The sequence below is a fragment of the Phyllostomus hastatus genome, unplaced genomic scaffold (assembly GCF_019186645.2).
Source record: "Phyllostomus hastatus isolate PE091 unplaced genomic scaffold, TTU_PhHast_1.1 phas_contig_38, whole genome shotgun sequence".
In the NCBI taxonomy this organism is placed as follows: domain Eukaryota; kingdom Metazoa; phylum Chordata; class Mammalia; order Chiroptera; family Phyllostomidae; genus Phyllostomus; species Phyllostomus hastatus.
Window position 1 is genome coordinate 25,649,712 of NW_025333869.1, and position 18,745 is coordinate 25,668,456.

The window sequence follows — 18,745 nt, forward strand, 5'->3', positions numbered from 1 at the left end:
AACAGCTATGCAAGTGAACTAATCACTTGAGCCTATCAGTTAAGGCTAAAATCGTTAACTCTTGAGTTCTCCTATCAGTTATTTCAGTAACTGAGAAACCTCAAAAGCATGGGCATCATGGCAAAAACAACAAAAGGAGTGAGTGCCCTTTAGACTTTTGGTCCCAACTGTGGGAGAAAGTGAAAATCAGATACACCCTGATAGAACAACTAGTTACAGTGAGAACTTCCCTTATCAACAAGGGGTGGGTTGTCAGCGAAGACATCTCTGTAATTGGATTATATGATAGTTAACAAGATGATGTGCTTCCTTGAGGGTGGCTATGACTCCAAGGTGTCTGAGAAAGAGGATTACTCTGACTCTTCAAAGGTGTCAACAGAGAAGCACAAGAACAATGGGGAGGGCTTGATTATCACAAAGATAAACTTTTTACTAGGGAAGTTATGTGCCTGAGATGTGGGCCCAGTGACCTATCCAGTTATAAGTTTGGGGTCAGATCACCCTGTCAGGTTACTTTCAGTCACTGAGCTTTGTCAGAGTTATTATGGAGCCTCATTTTGTTCACATTTCCCCCTTCTGGTCATAAAGCAGTCTGAAGGATGCATTGGTGGACTAACCTTTTGGTTGGATAATATGGTCTCACAGTTTTGGGAAGCCCCATTCCTTGGAAGTCTCAGTATCAACATCACATTGTTGAAAATGATGGACCATTAGGAATGAGGAAATACCATCATGAGATGTGAGTTGAGGCCAAATTTTCCTAAAAGGGAAAAGCAGGTAAATGGAAAGTAACCAGATTTATGGACTTCATTGTGTAACTGAAACACACGTTCAGCTCTGGTGGCAACAAAATCCAAACTCCTGAGACATGTTCTGGTACAAAAGGAAAGAGGTTTATTCAGGTGCCGTGACCTGGGAGAATGGTAGACTCTTATATCAAAGACCATCTCACCTTGCTTAAGCCTGTGATTTGTATAGGGATAAGGATGGGAGACTTTTTTTTTCTATCCAATTATCTTGCTAGCTTTGGTGTACTTGAGCTCTATCCATTCATCTTTCTAGCTTTTGGTGTGCTCAGTGTAAGAACCTCCCTCCCACACCCTGCACCATCTTAGCAAATGGGGGAGACTCCCTGTTGATCCCTGACTATTTGTAGTATGAGGGTCAGTGGGGAGATGGTTGCTGCAGGACCCACCATCAGGAAGTCTGTAGGTGCTGCATGCCTCAGTCCTTAACCCAATGCTGGACCTAGTACTCCACATTTGGAAAAGCCAGCTGGAGTCTGTGGGGCACCCCTGGATCTTGTGGCTCCTGCACCCCCTGCACAACCTCTACATGGCATACCCCTCTGAAATGTCCAGCTAAGCCCATTCTCACCTTGCTACTGGCTTCCCACACTTCCACTGACTGTCTACAGCAACAATTGCAAAAAACAGTCTGGATCATTTCTATTCTGTGAACTATCATCATCTGAGTTTTGCTGTCTCATTTTTTTTTGTATTTTGCAGGTAATATAACATTTACATAAGCCATAAAAAGTATTAAAAGTTATTCTATATATCTCCAGTAATCCTTAACAGTAGGGCTATAAAAAAACCCCAAAGAATAAGTATAACTATTATTATGAATAGTACCATACCAATCAAACAATTGGTTTCTGACTTCAGCGTTGATCTGCTGATGAACACACATTGTCAATGTCTTGGGAGAGCTGCCTGCCTCTGATGTCGGTTGCTTCTTATTCTTGAGGAATCTTTGGTGTCTGTTGTAGACAGGGGCAAGTTTCAGATAGGAGTAGATATTCATTCATGTTTAGCTGTCTTTTTTAGATGAGAAATGTGAATCTATGAGTTTACTCTTTTCATTTTAGCTGCACATGGGTTAGTTAGTAATACCTAGTAAAGTCCCTTTTGATAAAGTTGGAGAGAGTCTTTTATTTGATGTCTCAATAGACAAAAATCTCCTAGTTATAAACCATCATCTTTTAAGTCTTCATACAAAATGAGTCAGTTGCTAATTTATCAGTTTCTTTAAGCCGGTTAATAAGTCCTTGACAATAATGCAGAATGTCTCCTTTCAGTAAGGCTGATTCACATGCCCTCTCATCCAGATGTATAAGGCATCCAGAGACTATTTTATAAGTAGAATGGCTGTTTTCCAAAGGAGTATATCCTCAAAGGAGGAGTAGGTTGAAGAGCACTACAGGGAGAACTTTTAGCCAAGGGAGATTAAAAGTTTCTGAAATTTTAGCTAGTTGAATTTTAATTGTACCGTTGGTATATTGCAGCAACCCAGAGGACTGGGGGTAATAAGCACAGTGAAAATGCTGTATGCTAAGCCAAATGTTACAATTGGATCACATTATTTCCCCACTGAAGTGAGTCCTTCAGTCACTGTGTAACTCAAAGGAAATTTCCCATTTGGGAATTACTTTTTCCCATAAAAATTTACCTATCATTAAGGTGGTTGTTCTCCTACAAGGGAATGCCTCAACCCAATGAGAGAACAGACAAATCATAACTAACACATATTTGTGTCTTTGCGTTGGTGGCATTTGGATAAAATCCAATTGCCTTCCCTCCAATGGATCTAAAGGGAACAGGATATGTCAGTGGGATTCACAGAGTGGTTTTCCAGGATTATATTTTGGATAAATGGAGCATCTGTTTTATGTTTTATGAGCTACAGCTGGAGAAGGTTTCCAGTAATATTGTTCACTCCCTGAAATTATCTTTTCAGGACCCCAATGTGTTAGTTCACGTACATGTTGAAGGATAAGCAATTGAGTCCCTCTAGGTAAGATTGTTTTTCCATTGGGTTCAAGCCATATCGCTTTGTCTGGGTCAAAGATTCCCCTTTGTGTTGCCATATTTTCTTTTTTCTCTAGTTATCTTTTGGAACTGTAAAAGGGCTTATATTGATTTATCAGGGAGCAAAGAATATTCTGGATGGATCTGGATCATTTGATTGCTTAGTGCTGCTTGTTTAGCAGCAGCAGCAGCTAAATGAATCCCTTTTGCTTCCACGGTGGTAACTTCAGAATGCCATGGAATTTTGATAATTACCAATTGTCCCAGTTGCTGTGTGGCATTTTATAATTCTGCAACCTGTTTTTCATTCTTTACAGACTGCCTTGGGGAAGTTAAGAAGCCTTGCTCTTTCCATAACATTTCAAAGTCATGAGTTACACCAAAAACATCGTAACTATCAGTGTAAGTATTGGCTCTTTAATCTTTGGCCATTTGGCAAGCTTGGATTAGAGCAATTAATTTGGGTTTGGGCTGATCTTATTTCAGTTAAATAAGACCTTTCGATACATACACCATGGGAGTTATTGTATATCCAGCTTGGTAATATTCCTGTTCATTTTTAAGATAAGATCAATCTGCCAACTAAATTAAGTCAGCATCATCAATAGAATTTCCTATAAATCTTTCCTAGGAGCAAGAAGGTGGTCAGTAAGTAAAGCGCAATTGTGGGTGTCCTTATCCTGTAAAGAAGGCGGAAAAGTTGCTGGATTAAGGCTTAGATCAGGCTGAAGTAATATTAGGTGTGGAAAGCAGGAGTACTTCATAAGGAGCCAGTTGGCTGGCTGATAAATGCTGAGTATGGTGAGAGTTTAGCAAAACCTCAACAGAATGAAGAACATGAGTTCTTAAGAGAGTCCATAACCACTTCTTCTGTTTGTTTGCATCACATGGCTGTGATGGCCCTTATACAGGGAGGGAGCCTTTTTGCTACGGAGTCTAATTGCTGGCTGTTATATCCCATAGGTCTATGGTGATCTCCATGTCACTGAATTAGAACTCCTAAAGCATTGCCTTATATTTTCATGCATGAAAAGGAAGAAAGGAAGTTTATAATTAGAATGTCCTAAAGTGGGAACTTTAGATAAATCTTCCTTAGAGCTTCTTCAGCTTGTTCTCACTTCCCCTTGGGGGTTCCCTAGGATTTATCAGGTCCATCTAATTTTAATAAGACACATAGAGGCTGAGCCATAAATGAAAAATTTGGAAGCCAGTTGTGACAGTATTCAGTCAGTCCTAGAAGTACCATAATCTGTTCCTTAGTTCTTGAAGGAGGAAAGGATAAGATTCCTCTGAGTCTTTCAGGATTAATTAGAATTGAAGCTTGTCTTTTGAGACTTTCTGTCCTTTGATAGCTCGCTGTTGTAATGGATAAATTGTATCCTTTTGGGAATCTAGCAATGTCCTAGAGCACAAAAGTAAATTATCACCATATTGGATTATAGTGGAATCTCTGGGAAATTCAACATCATTTAAAATCAGCATTTAGTATCTGAGAGAAATAGTGGGACTTTTTGTATAACCTTGGGGCATTACGAGCCACAGTAATGGCTGATAATGGGGTGTGTAAATTTGGAGCCACAGAATGTCTGGGAATAACTACTTATTTATAGCTCTGAGATCCTGTACAAATCTCTATTTTTTTCCACTGGGCTTCTTTGCTGGAATGATAGGAGAATTACAGGGGCTCATGCATGGAATCATAAGGCTCCCTTTAAAGTAATCTTGTATCATGGGCCTAATTCCAGCTAGTGCATCAGATATTAAAGGATATTTATGAATACTAGGTAGAGGCAAAGTGTTGTCAATAGTTCTTTTGATAGGAGTGGCTGATTTAATCTTGTCAATATCTGTGCTGAAAAGAACACAGAGTTCCACAGGAATGTTCTACAACAAATGTTTAGCCTGGAGATTAATTTCTGCTTGTGAAGCTTCCTTTAAAATCATTGTTTTCTCAGTAGGTTCAGCATCTAATTCATACAGTTCTAAATACATTTCACCCTTCTGAGAAAAGGATACGTGGGCATTATGGGTTTCAAGAAAGTCTCACCCTATCAGGGCAGATTTGATTAGTAAAAATATATTTGCCCTGTACCATTCCCTGGCTGAAAGAGAATAGATTCTGATTTGAAATCAACATTGGTTGATTAGATATCCCTACCATTTGGACAGAAGCTTTACTCTGAGGGAGAGGGCAACTTAGTTGGGTAGGATTAAGAAAAGATAAACTAGTTCCAGTATCTACAACAAACTTAGTGGTTTTTCCTTTTATGGTAATTTCAATTTCTCCAAAAGTATTGGCAAGGAGGAGAGGAAATGCCCCCTAATATTCCTCAGATCTACTCTGTGCTTTCTCCTGTTCCTTTTCTTTTTCTAAATCATATTTCAGTTTTTTTTTCTGCAATCCTCCTTAACAGGACCTGGATTTTTACAGTAAAAGCAGACTCACCTTTCCCCTCATAGAAAAAATTTCAGGGAGGTTTGACCTGATTGCTTAACTGCTGGACCGTAAATTCATGATACAAGTAGCTTTATTTTTTAATTTCTTTTCAATAGTTTTAAATAATTGTTTGACCAGAATTGCTAGTATGTTAGTATGTGTGGTTGGCCAGTTTAATTCATGTTGTTTAATGAGTTAAAAGCTCCTCATCTAATCCTTCCAAAAATGCTGAATTGAGCAATGGATCATTTTAAAGATCCTTAAAACTGTCTGAAGATAGTCCTAAATATTGTTTGAAAGTTTTTCTCAAAATATTAAAAAAAGAATTAAGTATGATTTCATCAAGTTTTTGTTTATATTGCTGGATTTTTGTTCAGTCTATTTTCTGGAGAAATATCTCAAGGATGGGTTGAAGCTGGTGGGCTAATTACTTGCATTTTTCCAGGTCTGTTTCTCTTTGTTTTAAAATGTCCTCTGTAGGAGTTTTGCAGCAAACCTCATTTAACCATTCTGTTGCTTTGCTCTCAGAAACCACTGGTTGTATTAGTTGAAACAGGTCAGAAAAGCCAGGATCATATATTCTAACAAATCAAATTCCTTTGCAAACCCATAAGGGACTTGAATAGGATTAGGAAAATCTTTAGTTAGACTTCTTAATTCTATTTTAGTCCAGGGAGAGTCAATTAATACTGGTTTCCCCTCATCCTGAGACCAGATTTTCTCTGAAGGCAGCTGCCAGAATTTCTGGTTGTTTTAGCCTATCCTTGTCTGGCTTTCTATTCTTAGTTTCCCCTCAGTCAGTAGAGGGTGGTGGTGGAAAAGATGTTGAGGAGAGAAAAGGAGGGGGAGGAAGGGAGGACGAGTCTGCACAAGGAGCTCAGGAAGTAGTGGGGCGGCTGGGGAGTAGGGGGACCTGGGATACTGGCCTTGAGCTGTTTCAGAAGACTCCTTTAGTTCAGAGCCAGTCTCTAAAAGTTTCTGACTAACTTCCCAAAGAGAAGAAATTTTATCTGAGCTCAAACCCAGCCTTTAAAAGTTTCTTCTTAACTTCCTGAAGAGGAGAAAATTTATCTGCATTCCTTGGAGGCTTCTCTTTTCCAGTCAAGGTAAGCATCCCATTCACTGAGCTCAGTTTTAGAGCCAGTTTTTCCCAAATGAGTTCATGAAAAAGGTTAATTTATGGGTATCAAAAGTGCCCTATTTTGGCCATTTTAAGCTGATATCACTTTTGATGAAATATTCCCATTTTGTAGATACTTGTAAATTGTGCCTCCGTATGAATTTGTTACTGAGCAAGGGCTCACTGCCCAACACAGAGAAGCCAATGCGATGGCACTGGATTTTGAGAAAAGAAAAAGCATTATTGTGAAGTCACCCAGCAAGGCTCAAATCTGTCTTCCTGGTACAAGGTTTGGGGCGAGAGTCAAGGGATTTCAGCACTGTATCTTCTGGACAGCAGAGCTTTTGCTTCTTGTCCCTGCCCTTGTTTCCAGCGAGGGGGCGAAGCCTCTCCTCTGTGCATACTGGAGCTACGTGGCTTGCAGTTCGTTCTCTGGTCTCTGGAAAACAACTCAGTATCCTGTGAGAAACAGGATAAGGCCTCTTTGAGCTAGATCCGCAGTGACAATTACCCCCTTTTTGTTGTTTATTCTTCAATCTTGGGGACTATTGGCCACGACTGCTCTTGCTACTTCCTATAGATAAGGGGACAGAGTAAGCCAGGAAGAGTGTAAGAGAGCATAAAAAGTAGACCACCCTGTAGGACTACACAAGCAAATATCACAACCAGGAAAGTAAAACACGCTGGCTTTTCTTTTTTTAAGTTTAGATGCATTTCATTTTTAGAAAACCTATATGACATGTTTTTCTTTTCTTAAAAACAATGCCTCTGCTCCAAAAAAAAATCAGGGTCAAAATAAATGACGAGCTCAAGATAACATCAGTCCCATTTGCCCTAGTCCTGGCGTGAAGATGAAAAGCAGCAGCCAGTTATGACAGCTGACTGATCCAAACTGCCAAATTTGCTAACATTTTTCCATTTATAAACCATCCTTAAAGAAAATCGTATATGGGTTCCACCATCTTCATGGTAGTCCAGCAGAGAACCATGGCATCTAGATTCATGTTTTCAGCAAAAACTACTGGTAGTTTTTGAAATTAGCCAGGATGTGCTTGATTTGTTCTGCAGCCCCTGTTGTAAAAAGCTTTACTCTTAAAAATATGGAACGCTTCATGAATTTGCATGTTATCCTTGCATAGGGGCCACACTAATCTCTGTATCATTTCAGTTTTAGTATATGCACTGCCAAAGCAAGCACAGATATCATTTAAACCAAAACAATAACAAGTTAAGATGGGGTGTTTAATATAGAATATTTTACTCTTGGGCAGAAGCAGGCTACTTACCAGATGTTCACATCTCTTCTTCCTGACCAAGCCAGGACTCAGTTTTCCTGCTTTGTTTGCAAAGTAATTTCAGATATCCAAGCTTTATCAGTTAAGTGTTCACAAATGTTCCTTGTGAATGGTGTATATGAGGTTTAACTAGAACTTCATAGGGTCCATTCCACTTAGGTTGTAGCTGACCCTCAGGGTGTTGATTTTTTCCAAGTTAGGAGGAAGCTCTAATCCCTGGGCTCATGCAATGTGAGGACATGTCATGGGAAACATTAATAGGCTAGAAGCATATTTATGTATAACAGATAAAGTAGCACCTACAAACTACACATTTTACAGTATCTAATGCTTTTATAATATGATCATTTTCAAGATCATAATACTTAGTCTTACGGAAGGTCTCCCATGTAACATTTTGTAGAGGCTCACTGGAGCTTGCTCCTAGGAGCTAGTCTTACTTGCTGCAGGGCAACTGATAAGACCTCATTCCAAATTACACTGATTACTTGACATCCTCATCATTTAGTCTTTCTTGACTGAAGCATCCATGAAGCATGCACTATGACTTCCTCGAAGATGGTGGGGGGGACATTTAAAAATTCTTGTGGAAGTACCATCCAGCAATACTGTTTTTTAAAATATATTTTATTGATTATGCTATTACAGTTGTCCCATTTCCCCCCTTCACTCCCCTCCACCCTGTACACCCTCTCCCACCCATATCCCCCCCTTTAGTTATGTCCATATGTCATACTTATAAGTTCTTTAGCTTTTACATTTCCCATACTATTCCTACCCTCCCCCTATCTATTTTCAACCTACATTCTATGCTACTTATTCTTTGTACCTTTTCCCCCTCTCTCCTCCTCCCACTCCCCTGTTAATAACTCTCCATGTGATGTCCATTTCTGTGGGTCTGTTCCTGTTCTAGTTGTTTGCTTAGTTTCTTTTGGTTTTGCTTTAGATGTGGTTGTTAATAACTGTGAGTTTGCTGTCCTTTTACTATACATGTTTTTTCTTTGTCTTCTTTTCTTAGGTAAGTCCCTTTAACATTTCATAAAATAAGGGCTTGGTAATGATGAACTCCTTTAACTTGATCTTATCTGAGAAGCACTTTATCTGCCCTTCCATTCTAAATGAGAGCTTTGCTGGATAGAACAATCTGGGATGTAGGTCCTTGTCTTTCATGACTTGGAATATTTCTTTCCAGCCCCTTCTTGCCTGTAAGGTCTCTTTTGAGAAATCAGCTGACAGTCTGATGGGAACTTCTTTGTAGGTTACTGTCCCCTGATCTCTTGCTGCTTCTAGGATTCTCTCCTTCATTTTTACTTTGGCTAATGTAATTATGATGTGCCTTGGTGTGTTTCTTCTTGGGTCCAACTTCTTTGAGGCTCTCTGAGCTTTCTGTATTTCCTGGAAGTCTATTTCCTTTGCCAGAATGGGGAAGTTCTCCTTTATTATTTGTTCAAATACATGCTCAATCTGTTGCTTTTCCTCTTCCCCTTCTGGTACCCCTATAATTCGGATGTTGGAACGTTTAAAGATGTCCTGGAGGTTCCTAAGCTTCTCTGAATTTTTTTTTGAATTCTTATTTCTTCATTCTTTCTTGCTTGGTTGTTTTTTTTCTTCCTTCTGGTCCACTCTATTGTTTTGAGTCCCAGTTTCCTTCCCTTCACTATTGGTTCTCTGTGCATCTTTCTTCATCTCTTTTATGGTAACCTGCATTTTTTCATGTAATTTGCACCCAAAATCAACCAATTCCGTGAGCTTCCTGATCACCAGTGTTTTGAACTGTGCATCTGATAGATTGGCTATCTCTTAGTCACTCAGAAGGATGAGTCCTGGGGGATTGAGCTGTTCTTCTGTTGGAGACATGTCTCTCTCTCTCTCTCTCTCTCTCCGTTTTTGGTCTGGTCGTTCTTGTTATGGTGAGGGGTGGAGCCTTAGGTGTTCACCAGGGCTGGGCACCTCAGTCGCTAGGTTGTGACATATGTGGGGGCGGGGGTGGGAGGGAACAATGGTGGTAGCTCCGCTCTCCTGGGGCCTCAGTAACCCCCCTGGGATCCTGGGTTGCGTGTTCTGCCCTGGTCCACAATGCCACCTCACTGGGTCCGCCAGCCGCCGCTTGCGTACTCAGGGTCCACCGCTGCAATCTTGGGTGTCCCGGAAGGCTTACGTGCTCGGTCGCCTTATGCGCCCAGTTCTCCGTGATCTCCACGCTCCACGACCTGCGCCCGCTCCTCCTCTCCACCCCTCCTACTGGTCTGGATGAACGGGTCTACTTCAACTTCTTGGCTGTCCGACTTCCATTCAGATAAATTCTCTATCAGTTCTGGGTGTTATTCTACCTCTAAATTGTTGTTGTTCTAATCTTGGTTGTGCGTGGTGGTATGGTGTGTCCACCTATGTCTCCATCTTGCTGGAAGTTCCCAGCAATACTGTTTTATATTAGTCTCCACATCACTCTGTTCAAAGATAAACAGTTTCTAAAACTCAGGACTTAGGGGTACGCAGTAAAAGGCATATTTTAAGTCCAGAAATATAAACCAGCAATTCCCCAGATAAAGTTGTAAGCAAAGTATAGGGACCAGATGTCTACAATTTGGTTAATGGCTCTAAGGGTGTCCCTGGGCCCCACCATTTCTGGTCACTATCAGTGAATTGTGGCATTTGGAGAGAGCTTTTGGAGCAAGTCCTTTTTCCTTCTTGCCAAAGAAGGTTGGAGTACTCCCATTTCCAATATCCTCTTGTCTACCAAAGGTGCATTTTTGTGGTCCAAAAGATGGATGGCCTTTTTGGCTGGGTTGGGAGGGTCCCAGGGACCTTACACATGGTTGTTTGTTCTTCCCTGCAGACATCTTGTTGGGTCCTGGCAGTTCATGGCCAAGGGCAGCAGCGAGCAGAGCAGCTTGTTGTCTCATGCCATACTGCTTTGGCCTTTCCTGAATTCGTTCTCAGTCAACAAACACTTTAAAAGCAATTCAGACATTGGCAACCCCAACCCCCTTTCCAGTGTTTTAGCTTTTTTCTTGTACCTGGGGCATTCTGATTGATAAAGATCATATTGACCAGTTCTGTATTCTGGATCAATATTGGCATATTGTTGGTAAGCCTTGAAATCCCTTTCAGGGAAGGTGGATGGGTTCTCCTTGGGCCCTTGCTGTGTTTCCTGGATCTTACTCAAACACTTTGGTTTGGGGCCCCTTTGAGAAGTTCTGCTACCAAACACTCCTTATAATGGTTTAACTTTGCCTGGTCTCCTGGGTCACTGGGGTTCCATCCTGGTTCTGTTCCAGGGATGGCTTGTGTTGCTGGAGTCCTGGTTGGATTGTTTGGTTGTAATTCATGGAGCCTTTTGGCTCCTTGAATGGCCTTCTCTAATACTACCCTGTGGTCCTCTGGAGTGGGGAGGGTATTAATGAAGACATGTATCTCAGCCCAGTTAGGATGATGAGTCTTGGCCACGTGGCATGCTATTCTTTCAATTATATACTAACAGATCAGAGGTAGAAAAGGGGGAGTGCACTTATAAAGATCCCATAGGTTGACCTTGGTCATCTAGATCTACAGGAACTTATCTCAATAGAAATTGCTTTACCTGAGGCAGAGTAACCCCTGGGCCAAACTGGGTGTTCTGGTGGATATGGTGAGAGGAGACCATTCCCTTCTGACTCTCTGGTAAGAAAGGGTGCAGCCCTCAGTCATGACCAGCCAAGACCTGACAAGGTGTCTGCAGGAACAAACAACTGAGCATTGGTTAGAAACCCAGGACCCCAACAACCCAGCCGAAAGGCCACTCATCTGTTGGAACATAAAAATGTGCCTCCTGTGGCCCTGGGAGGATTACTAGGGGAAGCCTCTGCAGCAGTCCCTAAGTGAGGGGAAGCTGAGGACTTGTTGCTGCACCCGTGAGCTCAGCTTTAGGTTCAAGTTAGATTTAGCAGAACCTTGGGCCTTAGGTTGAAGGTTACTGTAGTGTTGGGGGTTGGATTATGTACCTCTGAAATTCATATTTCAGAGTCCTACCTCCCTATGAAATTATTGGCATAATTGTATTAATATCTCCCACATTCAACACTGTTTTCTATTTGTTGCCCTTGTGTTTTTCCTATTTTTGTCTTCCACTCTTCTGCCTTCTGTTGTTTTAATTGAACATTATATGTTCTATTGTCTCTCATCATATCAGTTATACTTCTATTTTCTTTAGTGATTACCCTATTTACAGCTAATGTAAGTCCTCTTTCAAATAACCCTATGCCGTTTCATGGGTGATGTGTACCTTATAACAAAACGATCCTAATTCTTTCCTCCTGTCCCTTTATCATTGCTGTCATGTCGTTTTACTTATTTTGAGCACACTATTAGAGCAATTAAGAATATGAAACTTTATCTTCACTTATTCCTTCTTTGTTCTTCCTTTTTTTTAAAAGGTTTTATTTATTTTTAGAGAAAGGGGAAGGGAGGGAGAAAGAGAGGGAGAGAAACATCAATGTGTGGTTGCCTCTCGAGTGCCCCCCACTGGGGACCTGGGCCGCAATCTGGGCATGTACCCTGACTGGGAATCGAACTGGCAACCCTTTGGTTCACAGTACAGTGTTCAATCCACTTAGTCATATCAGCCAGGGCTGTTCTTCCTTTCTTTATGTAAACTTAGAAATTTCTGACTTAGAAGTTCTTTCAAAAGAAGAAAACTATAATATTTCTTGCAAGGCAGGTCTATTAGCAACAAATTCAACTTGTTTGAGAGTCTCCATTTCTTCACTTCCAAAGGGTAGGATAAATTGCAGTGTACAGAGTTGTAAGTTGTTGTTGTTTTGCTCTTGACATTTCAAATATTGCACTCTTCTCTCTTCTTGCTTACTTGGTGTCAGAGAAGTAGGATGTAATTCTTATCTTTGTTCCTCTATAGGTAAAGTGTTTCTTCTTTTGGCTTCTTTCAGGAGTTTTTCTTTTAGATTTCCTGTAACTTGAAAATGAGAAAAAAATTATTTTGGCATTTCTTCTACTTGGTGTTCTCTGAGCTGTGGTTTGGTGTTTTATATCAATTTGGGGGCATTTTCAGTCATTATACTTTCAAATATTTCTTTTCCTTCTGGCATTCCCATTATGCATATGTCACACCTTGCCCTCAGTCACCAGGTATTCTGTTCTGTTTTCAGTCTTTGTTCTCTTTGCTTTTTGTTTTTTTGAGAATTTTATTGGTATAGCTTCTAACTCAGAGACTCTTTCCCCAGTCGTCAGTCATGTCTACTCTACCATTCAGCACATCAGAGGCGTCATACATGCCCTGCCTGGTGTGGCTCTGTGGGCTGGGTGTTGTCCTGCAAAATGGAAGGTTTCCATTTTGATTCCAGAATGGGCACATGCCTGGGTTACGGGACACGTCCCCATTTGGGGCGTGCAAGAAGCAACCAGTGGATGTTTCTCTCACACATCAATGGTCTCTCTCCCTCATTCTCCCTCCCTTCCCCACTCTTTAAAAATAAATCAATAAAATCTTTTTTAAAAGGCATTATTCATTTCTGTTAATTTTTTATCCTCCTCTGTAGCATTTTGTTTGGTCCTTTCTTAGGATTTCCAGCTCTCATTACATTGCCCATCTGTTCTTACATGCTGTCTATTTTATCCATTAGAGCCCTTAGTATATTAATCAGTTAAATTCCCAGTCTGATCATTCCAACATTCCTGCCACGTCTGGTTCTGACATCGCCTTTGTCTCTTCAAAGTGTGTCTCTTTGCCTTCTAGTATGCCTCCTAGCTTGGTATTCACACATAATGCACTCCGAGTGAAAGAAGCTGCTGTGAACAGGCCTTTAGTAAGTGGTGAGGTGGGTGGGGAGTGGAGGGTTCTATAGTCCTGTGATTAGGTCTCAGTCTCTTTATGAGATTATGCCTCTGGACTGAACAGCACAAGGATTTCTCAGTTGGTTTTTCTCCCCCCACCCTTGGGTGGGTTTGGATGGCTAGAGTGGGCTGGAGTTGGGTATTTCCCTTCCTACTCAACAAGCCAAGGCTTAGTTAACTAGTTTCCCCTGAAGGCCAACCTTGTTAAGAACAGAATGTTCTGGCATATTTCAAAATGGCTCTTCTTCCTTCCTCCTGCTGGAGTTAAAAGAGTTTTTCTGAGATATTTACTGTGGGACCCTGATCAAGCTCCTGGAGGTAAGTAAGCCTTACAGTATTGTGGGGACCCCTATGACTGGGTCTCTGGAGTGTTTGACTCTCAAAGTGGTCAGCACTGAGCCTCTAGCAGCTTGCCACTTACAGGTCAGTGACAGCCCCCAGGTCTCTGTTTTGGTGAATTCTGACTGCCTGCATTTCTGGGAACAGTGCTTTGTTCTGTCTTTTTCTCTCTCATCTACCAGAAGAGGCTTTTGTTGTTGTTGTTCTGTTCAGCCTTGTAACTTGTTAGGTCGGGACAGAGTGGCAAGTTACAAGTTCCTTAAATATAGAACCAGAAACTGGAAGTCAAATACATGTTTTTATTTATGTATTTTTATTTTTTAAAGGTTTTATTTATTTACTTTTAGAGAGAGAGGAAGAAGGAGTAAGAGAGGGAGAAAAACAGCAATGTGTGAGAGATACATGGTTGCCTCTCACATGCCCCCACTGGGTACCTGGCCCACAACCCAGGCATGTGCCCTGACTGGGAGTCAAACCAGTGACCTTTCACTTACAGGGCTGCACTCAATCCACTGAGCCACACCAGCCAGGGTGGAAGTCAAATACATGTTTTTAAACACAGCTTTCAGGTCTTATGTTTTGCTGGTCTGTTTCTCCTCCCTCATCACCTATATAAGGAAGAATTCTTTCTGAAGATATAAATTATAGACTAAAGTTCTTAGAGCTTCTATTCTTTAGGCACTGTCCCTCCTGTTAAGAGCAGACATGGAATTATCATACAGCAGTGGGAGGCTGAGCATGTGGCACATGGTGGCCAGTTGTACCTACAACTCTAGAAAGTATCACATGACCTAGAATCTCTCCCTTTCTTCTTGGCTCACTACTTAAGCCTCTCCCTTTGTCAGAGGGCTTCCTGTAGACTTGCCTTTATATAACATGACATCTACCTTTTCTCTAGAAGCTTATTTGGGTTTTTTTTTTGAAGTATGGTTGACAAACTGTATAAACAACATGTATACTTCATATACACTGCAAACTGTTACCACAGTAAATTTACCATGTCAGCCACCTCCCATGGGCACCTTCTTGGGTGAGAACATAATGCTGAGCAGATTTTAAGCTCTGATTCATCAACAACATTTCCCCTTCCACTCCTCTCCTGATTCCCTGGCCTGCAGCACCTTTGGGCAGCACGTGCTTCCATTTCGTCTCTGCTCCCTGTGTTTAAGAGGCCCAGAGATGCTGCGGCTTCCTGGTATTCTCTTTACTTGGGCTGACCTCTAGAGAGCCTGTGCTGTAATCTGTTGCCTCCAGAGCATCTCAGCCCATATCTGCTAGCTCCACCTGGGTCAGTTCAGCTGCAGCCCTTCTCAGTTAGGTTGTCATGCTCCCCAAGTTGTCTTTGCACATCCTGGCCACGGGATCTGCACTCCTGGGATCTAGTCATTTATGAAGTCCTTTATCTGTTTGTTCTAGAGCCACATTATCCACAGGTGCTCACTCTTCATTTCCTCTTGCTGTAACTGTGGCCTTCTCCTGGAACCAGGCGTGTCAGTATCAACCAGATTCATGGCTGCTGAGGACCATCAGTATTCCTTTACGTGAACTCAGAAGGACTGAAGTGATGGGGACCCAATGGACAGGTGAGCTCAGGAGTCAGCTTCTTGCCTTCTTTCCCTCATACCTTTGGATCTGTCTGAGGTCTATGGGACAACTCCCCAGCTCTACCTTAGAACTGGTCTTGGAGTTGGTGCTCTAACAGGTCAGTGATAGCTAAGCAATAGGGCATGCTGAGGGTAGAGTGAGGAACATCTTGGTTATTGAGGTCCTGAATGTACTGGCTGAATGAAGGGGGTCCAGGAGCCCTGCCAGTCCTCCAAGCAAGATAGAAAAGTCAGTGGCAGTGCTGGTGTTGAGACTGGCAGGAACTCTGGGTACTCTCATAGGTTCAAGATCCCAGTATCTCTGAGACAACTAAATACCAGGTGAAAGTTTCCTAGCATCTTCAGAAAGGCAGAAATATAGAAACTCCTGGATGTGGGGCTCTATAGGAAAGGTGTTATATAATCCTAGCTACAGGCATCTTCCACCTCTAGGAGAAATTTGAGTTTCAGGCTAAGGACTTTTGACTGGGAGATGAGTTAGTTTCCTGGGCCTAGGTAGACAGGACAGTGCTGGGGACATAAGGTATCACTCAGGTCCCTATATTCTCCACAGAGGACAGCCATCAGCTGGCTTTGTCTCAGACTATGGACCTGCCAGGGTATTCTGACTGTTTTGTGTATCCTAATGTTTTAATCTTCCATCTCTGCCCTTTGAGGTATACTCCCAGGGATAAAATTCAACCAGATACTGAAAATCAAAGGTCTCCTTCAAGTTCTTTCCTGTGGTCCAGCTTATCTGCATGACCTAAAACCTGTTGCTTCTTCTTTCTACCTGGGACCTGTGGCATCAGAATGGTGTGTAGCTTGTCTTGGTCATCTCTGGTCTGCTGAGCACACGTCTGGTCCTTCTGTGAATATTTTCATCCTATAGACTGCTCTCTGTGATTCTGAATGTGGCGTTCTGCTGCTTCTTCTTCTTTTTAAGTAGTGTCTTCCTTTCTATGTAGGTTTTTTACAGTGTGTATGGAAGGGACCCTTGGCATAGAGTCTTTCAGGACAGACTCTTGGTAAAGGTGCTGAATTTCTCCATTGCCCCTCATACCTGGGTTCACGGCCAGTATTAGGGCTGGTAGATAGCGGGAAGGAGTAATACAACTTCACAACTTCTATTGACTTCCTCCAGGCTCTGCAAGACTGAGACTCTTCTTATTCATGAGATCTTCTGGCTTTCATCTTCTATTCTCTAATCTGCAAATGTGAAATTCAAACACAGGGCGTAGGGATGTCCTCAGACCACTGCTCCTTATTGCTGAGCTCACAGGTACAGCAAAGACATTAGGTCACAAGTTATTCAGAAATTCCTGATGCTGTCAAGCCAGTGACCAGAGATCTCAGTGTGCCAACATGTACTTTTATAAACATGTCTGGCCTTTTGACAATTAACTTGGCCTCACAGTCCTAAGGGTAAATTGCAAGGGATCCTAGGAAGCAGCATGAGAGGATTCTTCCTGGTGTATCTTCCTCTCTGGTAGAGCTGAGGTGTCAGGCAGCACAGCCCCTGGGCACCCTCAGCATGACTCCGATGGTCTCATGGAAGGGGCTGGGCCTCTTGCACGGCGCTGACCAGTCAGGGGCCTAGGCTACAGGATGCTGCAGGACTCAGCCTGGGTAGCTGGTTTCCTTGGGCTACCTTGGAAGGTTTGACCCAACTTGCCATCTCTCAGGGGTAGGCTTTATCTTCACAGATTTTTTTCTGGAAGCTAAGCCAGGGAAGTGGAACCTACTGGAAAACAGGCAGCAGCACTAGGGTTCCTGCGGAGGTGCGTGTCTGGGTCAGTGGGTAAATAGGAAAAATCATGATTCTGGCTCCAGTCCTTCAGGGTTTCCCATTGCAGGAGAATTAATGGGAGAAAGGCTGGTAATAGTCACTAGAAGGGACTCATGTAGATGAGGTGAGATTCCCATGGTATCAAGGAGCCAGCTCTGTAGGGATACCATGGAGAAGATGAGTTGTTCATGTGGCAGGACTCGGGTCATGGCCAGGAATGAGACCTGGGACCGTTCCATTAATGGGGACATGATATGCAGGTACATACAAGACCCTTCTTGGGTCTGTGGGGTAGAAACCCCTCTTTCTGGAATCCTGTCAAGCTTGGCTGTTGAGTCTGTTGATCAAACTGGCAGAGATGGGATGTGGTGGGAGTTTCCTCTGTAACACCTAAAAGACTATTTCTAGAATCAGCACCTGGAGATGAGGTGGATGTGTCCTTTGAGACCCCTAAAGTCCAATCTTAAATTTTGTCTCTGAAAGACTCTTTCCTTAAGGTAAGACATAGACTGTATGTGGACATGTAGTTATGTAGGGCTGAGCAGCTGCCTCAGGGTAGCCAGCTGTATGCCGTCTCTAGAGGGATCATATGGTCTGCAGTGTCACTTATTCCTGTTGGGTTGCTTCTCTTTCCTTTGTCATAGATGCCGTCACTCAACTGTCGGGCCTCCTGCAGAGGTCCACTGTGTTCTCCTTACAGGTAGTTCTGTTCCCGGCCTGTATCTCAGGTGCTTTTTAAAATGCTGGCTCCTCCTGCTTGTGTTTTCTGCTGCCCTGTGAATTGGGCCCATTTGAACTGCTTTTGTCCTAATTTCACCTTCTGTCTCTAGAATTTCTGGGGCCATCAGGGTAGTTGTGATTGCTATGATTTAGCATTTATTAATGCTAAATCATACCTCTTATTAATGCTTACGTGTTTCTTCTTTCTCTCCTCCTCCTCCTTTAAGATTTTATTTATTTGTTTGTTTATTTATTTATTTATTTATTTATTTATTTATTTATTTATTTTATTATTTTCAGAGAGAGGGGAAGAGAGGGAGAAAGAGCAAGAGAGAAACATCAACGGGTGAAACATCAATCATTTATGTCTCACATACCCCCCAAATGGGTACCTGGCCAGCAACCCAGGCATGCGCCCCGACTGGGAATTGAACTGGTGACCTTTCATTTTGCCGAACAACACCCAACCCACTGAACCACTCTAGTCAGGACACGTGTTGTTTCAATTAGGCAGCCTTGACATTGCTTCCCTTAAGCTAGCTGTGTCCTCTTGGTCAGTTTAGTGTGACTATCCTTGGTTCTGCCTGATGGCCACCTAGCATCCTGGCACAGACTCCTCAGCAGTGTCAAACTGGAGTTTCTTCTCTTTTGTTCTTCATGGCTCAGGCCTTTAAGCTGGTGTGTTCTTACTTAGTGGGTTCCCTTAATTCCCTGTTTTTGTTTTAGCTTTCACCATTGCTCCCTGAGACTATTTTCCTGCTATGTTTGCACATATAGTTAGGAGAAGACCTCCACCTTCCAAAAGGACATCCTGTCATCTTCTAGT

At 42.3% G+C, this 18,745-nt stretch overlaps 1 non-coding gene across 1 annotated transcript; it reads right to left on the reverse strand.

The window, feature by feature from the left end:
* Positions 1-7,461: 7,461 nt before the first annotated feature.
* On the reverse strand, positions 7,462-7,563 carry LOC123821238. The gene has a single exon (XR_006786088.1). It is a non-coding gene; the product is annotated as a U6 spliceosomal RNA (small nuclear RNA).
* Positions 7,564-18,745: the final 11,182 nt, after the last annotated feature.